At 42.5% G+C, this 14,498-nt stretch overlaps 1 protein-coding gene across 2 annotated transcripts in view; it reads left to right on the forward strand.

The window, feature by feature from the left end:
* The first annotated feature begins 6,766 nt into the window (after positions 1 to 6,766).
* Positions 6,767 to 14,498, forward strand: part of FAM81B (family with sequence similarity 81 member B) — a 92,353-nt gene continuing 84,621 nt past the window's right edge. The window contains exon 1 of one of the 2 annotated variants that reach the window (XM_069751909.1): positions 6,767 to 6,884. The gene's annotated coding sequence lies outside the window, so the exon portion shown is untranslated. Of the gene's footprint in view, positions 6,885 to 7,070; positions 7,113 to 14,498 lie in introns of those variants that run through there. The other variant, XM_069751918.1, reaches the window with a different exon arrangement.

Below are 14,498 nucleotides of genomic sequence, written 5' to 3' on the forward strand. Positions count from 1 at the left end.
TTATGGTGGGCTTCCCTACACCTACTGGTTTGAGCGAATCTATGTCTCTAGCCATTCAGATTGATCGGCGTTTGTGCGAGCGCAAAGCTATGCACCATATGGCAGTGTCCTCTGAGCAGAGTCCTGAAACCTATGCAATGTGATAGGATTTTGACTAGAACAGAACGGCAGGAATTCAGACGTCAGAATAGGCTGTGTTTTTATTGTGGTGATTCTGCTCATGTTATTTCTGATTGCCCTAAACGAACTAGGAGGGTCGCTAGGTCTGTTACCATTAGTACTGTACAGCCTAAATTTCTTTTATCTGTGACCCTGATTTGCTCATTGTCGTCCTTTTCTGTCATGGCATTTGTGGATTCAGGTGCTGCCCTGAACTTAATGGACTTAGAATTCGCCAGGCGCTGTGGTTTTTCCTTGCAGCCTTTGCAGAGCCCTATTCCTTTGGGGGGCATTGATGCTACTCCATTGGCCAAGGATAAACCTCAGTACTGGACGCAGATGACCATGTACATGGCTCCTGCACATCAGGAAAATTGCCGTTTTCTGGTGTTGCATAACATGCATGATGTTGTTGTACTGGGTTTTCCATGGTTACAGGAACATAATCCGGTGCTGGATTGGAAAACTATGTCTGTGACTAGTTGGGGTTGTCAAGGGGTACATAGTGACGTTCCTTTGATGTCAATTTCCTCTTCCCCCTCTTCTGAGGTCCCTGAGTTTTTGTCGGATTTCCAGGATGTATTTGATGAGCCCAAGTCCAGTTCCCTTCCTCCACATAGGGACTGTGATTGTGCTATTAACTTGATTCCTGGTTGTAAGTTCCCTAAGGGCCGACTTTTCAATCTGTCTGTGCCAGAGCATGCCGCCATGCGGAGCTATGTTAAGGAATCTTTGGAGAAAGGGCATATTCGGCCGTCTTCGTCACCATTGGGAGCGGGTTTCTTTTTTGTTGCTAAGAAGGATGGCTCCTTGAGACCCTGTATAGATTATCGTCTTCTTAATAAGATCACGGTCAAATTCCAATACCCCTTGCCTTTGCTTTCTGATTTGTTTGCTCAGATTAAGGGGGCTAGTTGGTTTACTAAGATTGACCTCCGAGGGGCATATAACCTTGTTCGTATTAAACAGGGTGACGAATGGAAAACTGCATTTAATACGCCCGAAGGCCATTTTGAGTACCTTGTGATGCCATTCGGGCTCTCTAATGCTCCATCTGTGTTCCAATCCTTCATGAATGATATTTTCCACAATTATCTTGATAAATTCATGGTTGTATATTTGGATGATATTTTGATTTTTTCCGATGATTGGGAGTCTCATGTGAAGCAGGTCAGGATGGTGTTCCAGATCCTCCGTGATAATGCTTTATTTGTGAAGGGGTCTAAATGCCTATTCGGAGTTCAGAAGGTCTCTTTTTTGGGTTTTATTTTTTCTCCCTCGTCTATGGAAATGGATCCTGTTAAGGTCCAAGCTATTCATGACTGGATTCAACCCACATCTGTGAAGAGCCTTCAAAAATTTTTGGGCTTTGCTAATTTCTATCGCCGTTTCATTGCCAACTTTTCCAGTGTGGTTAAGCCCCTTACTGATTTGACGAAGAAAGGCGCTGATGTGACGAATTGGTCCTCTGCGGCTGTTGAGGCCTTTCTGGAGCTTAAACGCCGATTTACTTCTGCCCCTGTGTTGCTTCAGCCGGATGTTTCTCTTCCTTTTCAGGTTGAGGTTGACGCTTCTGAGATTGGGGCAGGGGCCGTTTTGTCTCAGAGGGATTCTGATGGTTCTTTGATGAAACCGTGTGCTTTTTTTTCCAGAAAGTTTTCACCTGCGGAACGCAATTATGATGTCGGCAATCGGGAGTTGTTGGCTATGAAGTGGGCGTTTGAGGAGTGGCGACATTGGCTTGAGGGAGCTAAGCACCGCGTTGTGGTCTTGACTTATCATAAGAATCTGATTTACCTCGAGTCGGCCAAGCGGCTGAATCCTAGACAGGCTCGATGGTCCCTGTTTTTCTCCCGTTTTGATTTTGTGGTCTCGTATCTTCCGGGATCTAAGAATGTTAAGGCTGATGCCCTCTCTAGGAGTTTTTCGCCTGATTCTCCTGGAATCCTTGAGCCGGTTGGCATTCTTAAGGAAGGGGTGATTCTTTCTGTCATCTCCCCTGATTTGCGGCGGGTGCTTCGGGAATTTCAGGCTGATAGGCCTGACCGCTGTCCAGTGGGGAAGCTGTTTGTTCCTGATGGATGGACAAGTAAGGTGATTTCTGAGGTTCATTGTTCAGTGTTGGCTGGTCATCCTGGGATTTTTGGTACCAGAGATTTGGTTGCTAGGTCCTTTTGGTGGCCTTCCTTGTCGCGCGATATGCGTGCTTTTGTGCAGTCCTGTGGGACTTGCGCCCGAGCCAAGCCTTGCTGTTCCCGCGCTAGTGGGTTGCTTTTGCCTTTGCCGGTCCCTGAGAGGCCCTGGACGCATATTTCCATGGATTTTATTTCGGATCTTCCTGTTTCCCAGAAGATGTCTGTTATCTGGGTTGTTTGTGACCATTTCTCTAAAATGGTCCATCTATTACCTTTGCCTAAGTTGCCTTCATCCTCAGATTTGGTTCCATTGTTTTTTCAGCATGTGGTTCGTTTGCATGGCATTCCGGAGAATATTGTGTCTGACAGAGGTTCTCAGTTTGTCTCTAGGTTTTGGCGGGCCTTTTGTGCTAGGATGGGCATTGATTTGTCTTTTTCTTCGGCGTTTCATCCTCAGACTAATGGCCAAACTGAGCGAACTAATCAGACCTTGGAGACCTATTTGAGATGCTTTGTGTCTGCTGATCAGGATGATTGGGTGGCTTTCTTACCGTTGGCCGAGTTTGCCCTTAATAATCGGGCTAGTTCGGCTACTTTGGTTTCACCTTTCTTTTGTAATTTTGGTTTTCATCCTCGTTTTTCTTCTGGGCAGGTTGAGCCCCTCTGATTGTCCTGGTGTGGATTCTGTGGTGGACAGGCTGCAGCAGATTTGGACTCATGTGGTGGACAATTTGACGTTGTCTCAGGAAAGGGCTCAACGTTTTGCTAACCGCCGTCGGTGTGTTGGTCCCCGGCTTCGTGTGGGGGATTTGGTTTGGTTGTCTTCTCGTCATGTTCCTATGAAGGTTTCTTCCCCTAAGTTTAAGCCTCGGTTTATTAGTCCTTATAAAATTTCTGAAATTATTTATCCGGTGTCTTCGTTTGGCTCTTCCAGCCTCTTTTGCCATTCATAATGTTTTCCATAGATCTTTGTTGCGGAGATATGTGGTGCCCGTTGTTCCCTCAGTTGATCCTCCTGCCCCGGTGTTGGTTGAGGGAGAGTTGGAATATGAGGTTGAGAAAATTTTGGATTCTCGTTTTTCGAGGCGGAGGCTTCAGTATCTTGTCAAGTGGAAGTGTTATGGCCAGGAGGATAATTCTTGGGTTGTTGCCTCCGATGTCCATGCCACCGATTTGGTTTGTGCTTTTCACTTGGCTCGTCCTGATCGGCCTGGGGGCTCTGGTGAGGGTTCGGTGACCCCTCCTCAAGGGGGGGGGTACTGTTGTGAATTCCGCTCTTGGGCTCCCTCCGGTAGTTGTAAGTGGCACTTTTGTGAGTTCTGCTCTTGGGCTCCCTCCGGTGATTTTAAGTGGAATGGCTGCTCCTTGGATTTAGCTGTCCGCAGCTGCTTCCACTGATTGTCTTTTCTGCTCGGCTATTTAGCCTGGCTCTTTCCTTCAGCTTGTGCCACTTGTCAATGGTTCCTGGTTGGATTCACATCTCTTTGGATTTCCCTGTTATCCTGACCAGTTCAGCAAAGCTAAGTCCTTGCTTGCTCTTTTCTGTCCACAGGTTGTGGACTTATCCGTTCTGTGCTTTCTATGTTTGTCCAGCTTGTCAGTATGAATTAATTCTGTGTTGCTGGAAGCTCTGGGAAGCAGATTTACCCTCCATACCTTTAGTCAGGTGTGGAGATTTTTGTAAACTCTGTGTGGATTTTTTGTAGTGTTTTATACTGACCGCACAGTATTCCATCCTGTCCTATCTATCTAGCTAGACTGGCCTCCTATGCTCATCCTAGTTTCATTCTGTGTATGTCTTTTCCCTCTCCACTCACAGTCATTACTTGTGGGGGGCTATCTATCCTTTGGGGATTTTCTCTGAGGCAAGATAGTTTTCCTGTTTCTATCTTTAGGGGTAGTTAGTTCTCAGGCTGTGACGAGGTGCCTAGGGAGTGTTAGGAGCATCCCACGGCTACTTCTAGTGTTGTGTTGAGCTTAGGGACTGCGGTCAGTACAGATACCACTTCCTTCAGAGCTCATTCCATGTTGCTCCTAAACCACCAGATCATAACAGTTCCCATCCTGTGGCACATTTCTTAATATATAAAGGAGCTGTTAAGATCTATGGGCCGAACACTGATCTCCCTGAGAATCCTCTCTGCCTCCAGAGATTATTTTAAAGGAATTATATGAAAGTGGGCATTACCACTATGAGAGATGTAAGGACTGACAGTCTGCTCTCCTGATCTAAATGTCTCACATTGGTAACTCCCCCTTTTATTCAAAATAAACTCTGGAGGCAGATTCTTGGGGAGATCTATGTCCGGCCCATAGATCTTAACAGCTATTTTACATATTAAGAAAAATGTAGATTCCTTAGGGAATAAGACATCTGATCACAGATATCAAGGTATCATTTTATTCAGCTTCCTATGACCGGCGTGCCCATATAGACGGCTTAAGTGGGTTGATCTTACGAGCAGACACCTTTTAAAGGGAACTTGTCATTTGAATCATGCTACCCAAACCACAGGCAGCATGAATCAGAGCCTGGCTACACGATTGTAGGGATTTTGCATGTAATATATAATGTTGCTCTCGGTATATCAGCTTCCTAGCAAACTGGTGGAATTTGTTCCCCTGTATGTGGAGCATTTTTTCAGACTCTTTGGCCTTTGCTGCTAGTTCAGTTTTCACTCATCTTTCTTGACTTTTTTCCTACCTCTATAGCAACATAGTAACATAGTTAGCAAGGCCGAAAAAAGACATTTGTCCATCCAGTTCAGCCTATATTCTGTCAAAAAATATCCCCAGAAGTATGTGCTTCTAAAGAACCTAATAACTGTAAGATACAATATTGTAACACTCCAGGAAGACATCCAGGCCTCTCTTGAACCCCTCAACTGAGTTCGCCATTACCACCTCCTCAGGCAAAGAATTCCAGATTCTCACTGCGCTAACAGTAAAGAATCCTCCTCTATGTTGGTGGAAAAACCTTCTCTCCTCCAGACGCAGAGAATGATATTAATAAAAATAATCTTTATTTTTATATAGCGCTAACACATTCCGCAGCGCTTTACAGTTTGCACACATTATCATCACTGTCCCCAATGGGGCTCACAATCTAAATTCCCTATCAGTATGTCTTTGGAATGTGGGAGGAAACGGGAGTACCCGGAGGAAACCCAGGCAAACACGGAGAGAACATACAAACTTTTTGCAGATGTTGTCCTGGGTGGGATTAGAACCCAGGACCCCAGCGTTGCAAGGCTGCAGTGCTAACCACTGTGCCACCGCCTTGTGACCGTCACCTTCCTTGGTATAAACAGGATATAGGATTAGCCCTACCTATTACTCTCCTATCCCTTTATCTTTTTACCTGTACAACATTTCAGCTGCGTTTCTCCCCTCTTCATTGGAGGCTTTTTTGCCCTGTCTTTTTAATTGTTTTGATATGTTGCTATTCAATAAAATGACTGATTGTTTTATTATCCTAGTAGGAATCACTTCTTATGTAATGATATTTCCCTGTTAGTTTTAAAAAATATATTAAAAGCAAAGCCATAGTAAGAGGAATTCAATTGTCCCCCAAAATTCAGGAATTAACACAGCAAAAATGGGCAACAGTATTTACCTGCCCATGCCTCAGAAACGTATGCACTATCAGGGTGCAGCAAACACACTTAATAAAGATGGAGGCAACATATGTGCAAAATACTGATGAGACAACCATTCACAACCTACCAATTCATGAGAGGGGGTGATTGTGTAATGTTAAAATTGTGCACAAAAGAGGCTTGTATAGAGCGCTGGTCACACACAGGTAGTGCATAGCGTCTGGCTTCCAGCCTATTAGTGAAGCACATACTATTAGATAAGGAAGACTGCCCAGTACTATCTAAGTGCACCCCATGGCGACAGACACCCTAGTTTACAAGGCCAAAATTAATGTGCTTGGCTGCACCCTAAATAAAAATATAACGTGCAAAAAAAAATAATTCATGAGCTATTGGTCCATATTTTTTCCAAAATACACAAACTTGCAACCCACGACAAGGGTCCTCATTCTTGCGAGTTACAACTGTAAAATGAACAGCAAAGCCACAGAAAGAGAAATTCACCCCAAAATTCAATAATTAACACGGCAAAAAAGGGTAACAGTATTTACCTGCCCAGGTCTCAGATACTAATGCGATCCTGATAGTGTAGAGAAAAATATACCTGGCTGCAATTGTGCGGGATCTGATTCATGCTTTCCGTAGTCTGGGAAACATAAATCAAGTTACACGTTCCTTTTATATGACAAAAAATTCTTTACTACATCACCTTGAAATCTAAGGAACCTAATTAAAGTTTTACATTAAGCTTTAGCATAAATAAAATATTCAGTAAGGTCCTAGTGGTGTCAGTATATAAGTGCAGACACTCAACACTTACTGCGGTCCTATAGACTGCTCTATTGTGTGGCTGCCATTCCTGTAGCCTGGTAACTGCAGTAAACACAAGCTGACAGCAGACTACTGAGAGGGCTATGAAAGCTGAGGCTGGGGTGAGGGAAGCCTGGTCCTGCTGGGTCATGTCAGGACTGTCACCTGCACACAAATAAAGGTAATGTGTATGTGATCTCCATATTAGACTTATATGTGAGGACGTGGTGCTATTTCTCCGGCCTCCATATCTGTGTTGTGGATTGCTGGTTGCTGTACTTGTGTAAGAGATTAGAGAAAGTTTCCTCCATAGAACAAGTTTGGTTACTTTGTTGTCTCCAGGGAACGTTGTTGCACATTGTGAGATAAGGCAGGGTCACCACAAACTGAGCTGAGCGCAGGAGCTGAGGTAAAATGCTGCTTGTCCTAATGACTTTATATTATTCATTTAGTAACTACAAACCTAAAATACTACATTGGTGCTAGGTCTAGGCCTTGGACTCCCATTTTCTTGTTTTCTGTTGAATTACTCCATTTACTTTGCTTCGTACTGAGATGATGGCATGCCAGTCAGAAGATCCGGATTCTTCATGCGCCACTTTTGCTAGATAACAGTGCAGATTCACCAGTTTGTTTGGGACCGGCATGTAATGTCGCATCCGGTTTTTAGGATACTTCTTGCAGTTTGATTGTTAAGGGGTGTGACTTAGATGAAAAGGCTGTGGCTTTAATTAAACACTGTGCTCCAAATTGTGTCAAAATTAGAGATGAGCAAATTGAATTTGTCACTAATATCAAGAAAATTTTAGGTTTGCCAGAATTCAGGTTTTTCATAATACAGTTCATAGAAATCCAGCTCTCCGCCATTTTGCTGGCATCTTTTAAGGGCCAGAAAGTTATTACAAAATATTAAAAGATTATTCTCACCTGCCCTAGGCCCACCCATCACAAGTCCTGCTGCGCCAGCTCCCCGCCTGGTTCTCTGTTCTTTGCTTGGGATCTTCTGGCCTCCAGTCTTTGTGTCTTCCAGCGCTGACTGGGTCTCATGTGGCATGGAGATCCAAAGCAAAGACCAGCAGACTGGCCGTGCAGCTGCGGCAGCAGGACTAATGAGTGGTAGGACTAGTGAGCGGCAGGACTGGGGAGCGGCAGGACTGGGGAGCGGCAGCACTGGGGAGCGGCAGGACTGGGGAGCGGCAGGCTTAGGACAGTGCATAATCTTTTATTGCTTTGTAAACATGTTCCTTCGGTCTGACTATTATACGTTGGGGTCTAAAAAGACATAGGAGCTTAATAATGACATTTCTAGGGACTTTCAATTAATGTAGAAACAGTTCAGTCTGAATTGAATTTTTTGGATCAATTTGGACTAATCGAAACCAGAAAATAAATATAAAAATGTTTTTATTGTTTATATTTCTAAGCAGAGAGCTTTAAAAATTTTATTTGTACACCGATTTACATAATTCACATCAGCTTCTATCCCCAGTGGGCGCACAAACTAAATTCCTTATCTAAAAAATACACACTACAGCCAATTTCATAGGAACCTGATTATCCTATCAGTGAAATTTTGGAGGATGGGAAGAAGTTAATACAAACACGAGAAGAATATACAACTATATATATATATATATATATATATATACACTGTATATATATATATAAATCTTGCCATTTACATGCTACTATAGTCTGTCCCAACACAATAATAGATAAATAGATAGATAGACAGATACAGTAGATGATAGATAGACAGACAGACAGACACATACTGGCTGCTTCTATTTCAGCCGAAGGGCTCCTGTAGACAAGTGACTAAGAAATCATCAAAGTTTCATCTAGAAAACTTGGACATTTTTTTCTAATTTTCATCGGTGTGCCATTCATGTGTCCTTTTTTTAGGTTAGTGTGACACCCATGTGATGTGAGTGTACAATCCGTTTTCAAATATTTACGCTAAAAAATGTCCATGAGGATCTGATTCTTTATTATGCTCCCATAGACTTGAATGAGTGACTCTCATTCGAGACTCGGAAGAAAGTAGTGCATGGTGCTATTTTTTTTCTCATAGATGGTAGGACTGAGTAAAAAATAGTTCATGTGAACAGCTTTATTTAATAACATGTGTCAGTGTGTTGTCCTTGTGCTATTCCATTAAAAATCAGACAGTACATATCTGATTTAAGTGCTTGTCTGCATGAGCCCTAAGGCTGTTTTTAATTAGTGCTTTAAATTGGTAGGCTTTTAGCCTGGTAGAGGAATGTCTGATAAATATTAGGTTAGGGCCCATCAAAGAATGGGGGCGCTCATAAATTGGCCAATTTAAGCACTAAGTACGGTACCTTCATATTTATAAGTATATTACATGCAGCAGTAATTCAGTCCAAATTTCATATATTCAATGTTTGCTTTCATCTTAGCGCTTACAGAGTGCTGCTATATTGTTTTGTTTAGATGATAGATAATATATAGATAGATATTAGATAGATAGAAAAAATGGAACAGCACAATACCAGTAGGTGGGTGCAAAGCCTCCTTGGCACAGCATCCAACACTTGCCCAAATCCAGATAAATAGAAAAAGGAAGGCAGCAATCCATAGGTTTTTAGATGAAAAAATGTGGTTTTATTCAGACCCACATAGCATGGCAACGTTTTGGCTCACCTTGAGCCTTTTTCAAACAGTGACTTCCACTCACAGGTGGCTATCTAATATATAAAGCTGAATGTGTGTGTGTATGTATGTATGTATGTCCGGGATTGGCATCTGCACCGTCGCAGCTACAGCCACAAAATTTTGCACAGTCACACGTCTGGACCCCGAGAGTGTCATAGGCTATGTTTTGAGGCGCCTATACATTAACGGAAGCTGATGCCAAAATTCAAATATTTAAATAGAAATCTCTTTATTCAATACATAAAATTAAAAACATATCACACTAGAGATACATATGCATACAAAACAGTACCGCCATATAGAGGTGACCAATAACAGGAGTATATACACAATTTCCAAATATATATGGTTGTTAGTTTAAGCTGACACCGAGGCACATATCAAGAGCCCTTGCACAAACAGTATCAAAGTCCAGGCGAGATCCGTTATAGTGTTTATAGATCCGTTATAGTGGGGATTTATAGAAAGTATTAAGTACCATACTCATGGCTACATACCTAATCTCAATCCCCTTAAAGTTTACAACGTTCAAGGAATAACGCCAATAGTAGGACCAATGTACATAGCTATCTCAAGTGAACATCTATATACATAATTGCCTCACATAAGCCTCAAAGGCCAGCCCAAGTAAGTGAATAAGACCCCCTTAGAAGAAGCGGAACGTGAAACGCGCGTCGGGGAAGGTGCCGCATATACAGGTTATGTATTAACCCTTATTCACTTACTTGGGCTAAGTGAATACTTTAAGGGGATTGAGATTAGGTATGTAGCCATGAGTATGGTACTTAATACTTTCTATACCCCCGTTACACTATAACGGATCTCGCCTGGACTTTGATACTGTTTGCGCAAGGGCTCTTGATATGTGCCTCGGTGTCAGCTTAAACTAACAACCATATATATTTGGAAATTGTGTATATACTCCTGTTATTGGTCACCTCTATATGGCGGTACTGTTTTGTATGCATATGTATCTCTAGTGTGATATGTTTTTAATTTTATGTATTGAATAAAGAGATTTCTATTTAAATATTTGAATTTTGGCATCAGCTTCCGTTAATGTATAGGTGCATTTGAATTTGGGAAGTGCCATATGTGTAGCCAATCCTTCTATAGGATATTTATGTTTTGAGGCGAAATTTTAACCCCGCGTGTTCCAATTCACCAAACAATTTTGCCCCTATCTACATAATGGGGAAAAAGTGAAAGGAAAAGTGTTGAAGGCGTCGCAGCTACAGCCACAAAATTTTGCACAGTCACACGTCTGGACCCTGAGAGCGTCATAGGCTATGTTGTGAGGTGACATTTTAACCCCCGCTTTCTAATTCACCAAACAATTTTGCCCCTATCTACGTAATGGGGAAAAAGTGAAAGGAAATTTGTTGGAGGCAAATTGACAGCTGCCAGATGTGAACAAGGGGGACTTAAAGAGTAGGAGCGATGGCGCCAAAGAGTATATACAGTAAAGTGTCTAAGGTGGGGCCCCGACATGGGATACTCACCACACACAGGTGGAAAAATTGCACACGCGGAAAAATTGCAACATGCACAAAAGTTGCAACACATGCAAAAGTTGCCTCACACAAAACTTGCACATGCTCAAAACGCACCACACATAAAACTCGCCACGCGCAAAACTCGCCATGCGCAAAACTTGCTGTACACAACTTGCAACACTAACCTGTCACATGCAACTCGACACACAAAAAGTTGCTACACGCATGTTACCACACAAAACTCATTTCACAAAAGTCGCTGCATGTATGATGCCACACGCAACTCAACACACACAACTTGACAAACGAAACTCGCCCTTAAACACACACAAGTCTGGTATTATCCTTCAAAAATAAAAATCTGATTAATAAGCAGACAAACTACAAGAGCAACAAATGTACCATATAGGAAATACGGCAGCTGACAGTCACATGACCTGTCTATTATGTGTATGTGTGAGCTAATATATACTGCCAGGGGGAGGGCTTCCTGTTGGCTGGGGATTTATCAGGCTGCCAATTTAGCTTACAAATACTGAGGTAAAAATACTGAGCAAATAACGTGTAAACGAGGTCTAATACAGGAGGAGATGACACACAGGTATATACTATATACAGGAGCAGATGACCTATAGGTATATACTATATACAGGAGGAGATGACATGCAGGTATATGCTATATATAGAAGATGACATACAGGTATATACTATATACAGGAGGAGATGACACACAGATATATACTATATACAGGGGAGATGACACACAGGTATATACTATACACAGGAGGAGATGACATACAGGTATATACTATATATGGAAGGAGATGACATACAGGTATATACTATATATAGGAGGAGATGACATACAGGTATATACTATATACAGGGGAGATTACACACACCAGGTATATACTATATACAGGGGAGATGACATACAGGTATATACTATATACAGGAGATGACATACAGGTGTATACTATAAATAAGGAAGATGACAAACATGAATATACTGAGGTGAAAATGAGAGGTGTGAGTGCAAAATGAGAGGAGTGAGGGAAAATAGTGGAGTCATCGGAAAATGACAGATATGAGGTCGAAATGACAAGTGTTAGGGGGGAATGAGAGGAGTGAGGGGGAAAATGAGAGGTGTGAGGGGGAAAATGAGAGGTGTGAGGGAGAAAATGAGAGATGTGAGAGGGAAAATGAGAGATGTGAGGGGGAAAATGAGAGGTGTGAGGGGGAAAATGAAAGATGTGATTGGGAAAATGAGAGGCGTGATGGGAAAATAAGAGAAGTGAGGTGCTATAACTAACCACAGATATTTACTATGCCCAGGCAACGCCGGGCTCTTCAGCTAGTATATACATATAATTTAACAATCTTCAATTCATCAGTGCTTTGTGCAAACAAATATTTTTAAACATTACATGTTTAATAATATTTGTTTGCACAAAGCACTTTATATGATAAATTAAAATATGAAATCACAGCACAATGAAGTGAAATATAGAAAGTTGGAATTTATGTTAAATAATGCACTTTATAATGGAATTATGATGAATTGAAGATTGCTAAATTATATGTATGGGGCCCATGAGGAGGTGATGGGGGACCCTGTGCCAGCAATGGGCCGCCCCCCCCCCCCCCCCCGCTTGTCATCTCAGGGTCAACTGTATCGGCTAGATGCCGATATATCTGACCGCATTGATGAAGGAGTGTTACGCTCCCTCTCCCATCATCCCCCTGTTAGCGTCTGACATCACTGATGCTGACACTGACAGGGGGTCGCGATGACGTCAGTACTCGGCCCCCTGTACGAGGATGTGCAGGCGCTCACAGCAATGCGGGAACAACAAGGAGGAAGAGAGGTGAGTATTGGATTTTTTTTATCGGGGTGCATTATACTATACTGGCTGCCTAATGTGGGTGCATTATACTATAATGGCTGCCTGTGGGGGTGCATTATGCTATACAGGCTGACTATGGGAAGTGCATTATACTATACAGGCTGATGGGGAGTGCATTATACCATACAGGACTATGGGGAATGCATTATACTATACAGGCCTATGGGGAGTGCATTATACTATACAAGCCTATGGGGAGTGCATTATACTATACAGGCCTATGGGGGTGCATTATACTATACAGGCCTATGGGGAGAACATTATACTATACTGGCTGCCTACGAGGGTGCATTATACTATACAAGCTGCCTATGGGGAATGCATTATACTATACAGGCCTGTAGGGAGTGTATTATACTATACAGGCCTATGGAGAGTGAGTTATACTATACAGGGCTATAGGGAGTGCATTATACTATACAGGCCTATGGGGAGTGCATTATACTATACAGGCCTATGGGGAGAGCATTACAGTATACTATGTATATTCTGGCACTTTATACTATATAGAGGCTATCTAGGGGGCCATCACACAGTGTTGGGGCCATCACCATCAAGCACTTTGGGGGCTACTAAGGGGTCAGTATACTGTGCGGGGGTAAATTACAGTGAGGAGTCATCATGTTATATATAAGAGAGAATCATACTGTGTATAGGGGAGCTGTACAGGGGGGAGACTTGGAACATTATTAAATGTAAAGTGGGCACTTATTGCTATAGGGTAACTCAGGTTACTGTGACTGTCAAAGGGGCACACAGGGCATTATTACTTTCTAGTTCTAGGGGGAAAAATGTGGGCACGGTTTTCTAGAGCACTTGCATCTGGCATTTCTATATTATAGAGAGTTGCTTTAGAAGTTAGAGGGCACAGAGAACCACACAGCAGGTGCAGGAATAGGGACACATACGGCAGCAGCGGCTCAGCATTGGGGTACCAATAGGATGAGGAGTTTGTGCAGGTTGGGAATAGATGGTGATGTGCTGAAAATATGAGAAGTGAAATGTGTCTTTGTTGTATTCTCTGCAGACGAGTCCTGGGTAGAAAAAGTTGTGTCGGTCTGGGCCAGATGGAAAAGACTGGAAAAGTGAACAACTCCATAAGAAAGAACGTCAACTGTAAGTCACCATCTGTAACTGTACTTTGATCTATTATATGTTCTGTAGTGCTGGTATTTACCACTGACCATATGGCGGTAATATCAATATTGGTCTTTGTATAGAGATTCTTTTCAGCAACAGCGAGGTCATCTGCTGAGGTTCTCCTACACTGTTAGTGTGCGTCGCTCAGTTGTAATCAAGGTTACCTGGTTAGGGGCCCACTCAGAAGCTTCGTCCCCCGTGAACCCAAACCCTAGCTACGCCTCTTAGATAGATAGATAGATAGATAGATAGATAGATAGATAGATAGATAGATAGATAGATAGATAGATAGATAGAGAGATAGATAGGTAGATAGATCTTGTTGCTCCGAGCATTAACCTGCATTCCCTGAACACTATCTTGTGCTCGCATGCATACTGGAGATGTGCTATAATCTCCTCCTGGGACCTGATAATTAATACTTAATGTGTAATTATTTCTGGAGAGCACGTTAGAGCTTTTTCTGGGTGTTATGAGGAATGGAGAGGGACAATGCTGATTGTGCAGTTCTTTTCTCATTGTAATCACAGATTTTGGTGTAAAGAGGAATTTGTAATTTCTATATTTGTTTTC

The sequence above is a fragment of the Ranitomeya imitator genome, chromosome 1 (genome assembly GCF_032444005.1).
Source record: "Ranitomeya imitator isolate aRanImi1 chromosome 1, aRanImi1.pri, whole genome shotgun sequence".
In the NCBI taxonomy this organism is placed as follows: Eukaryota; Metazoa; Chordata; class Amphibia; order Anura; family Dendrobatidae; genus Ranitomeya; species Ranitomeya imitator.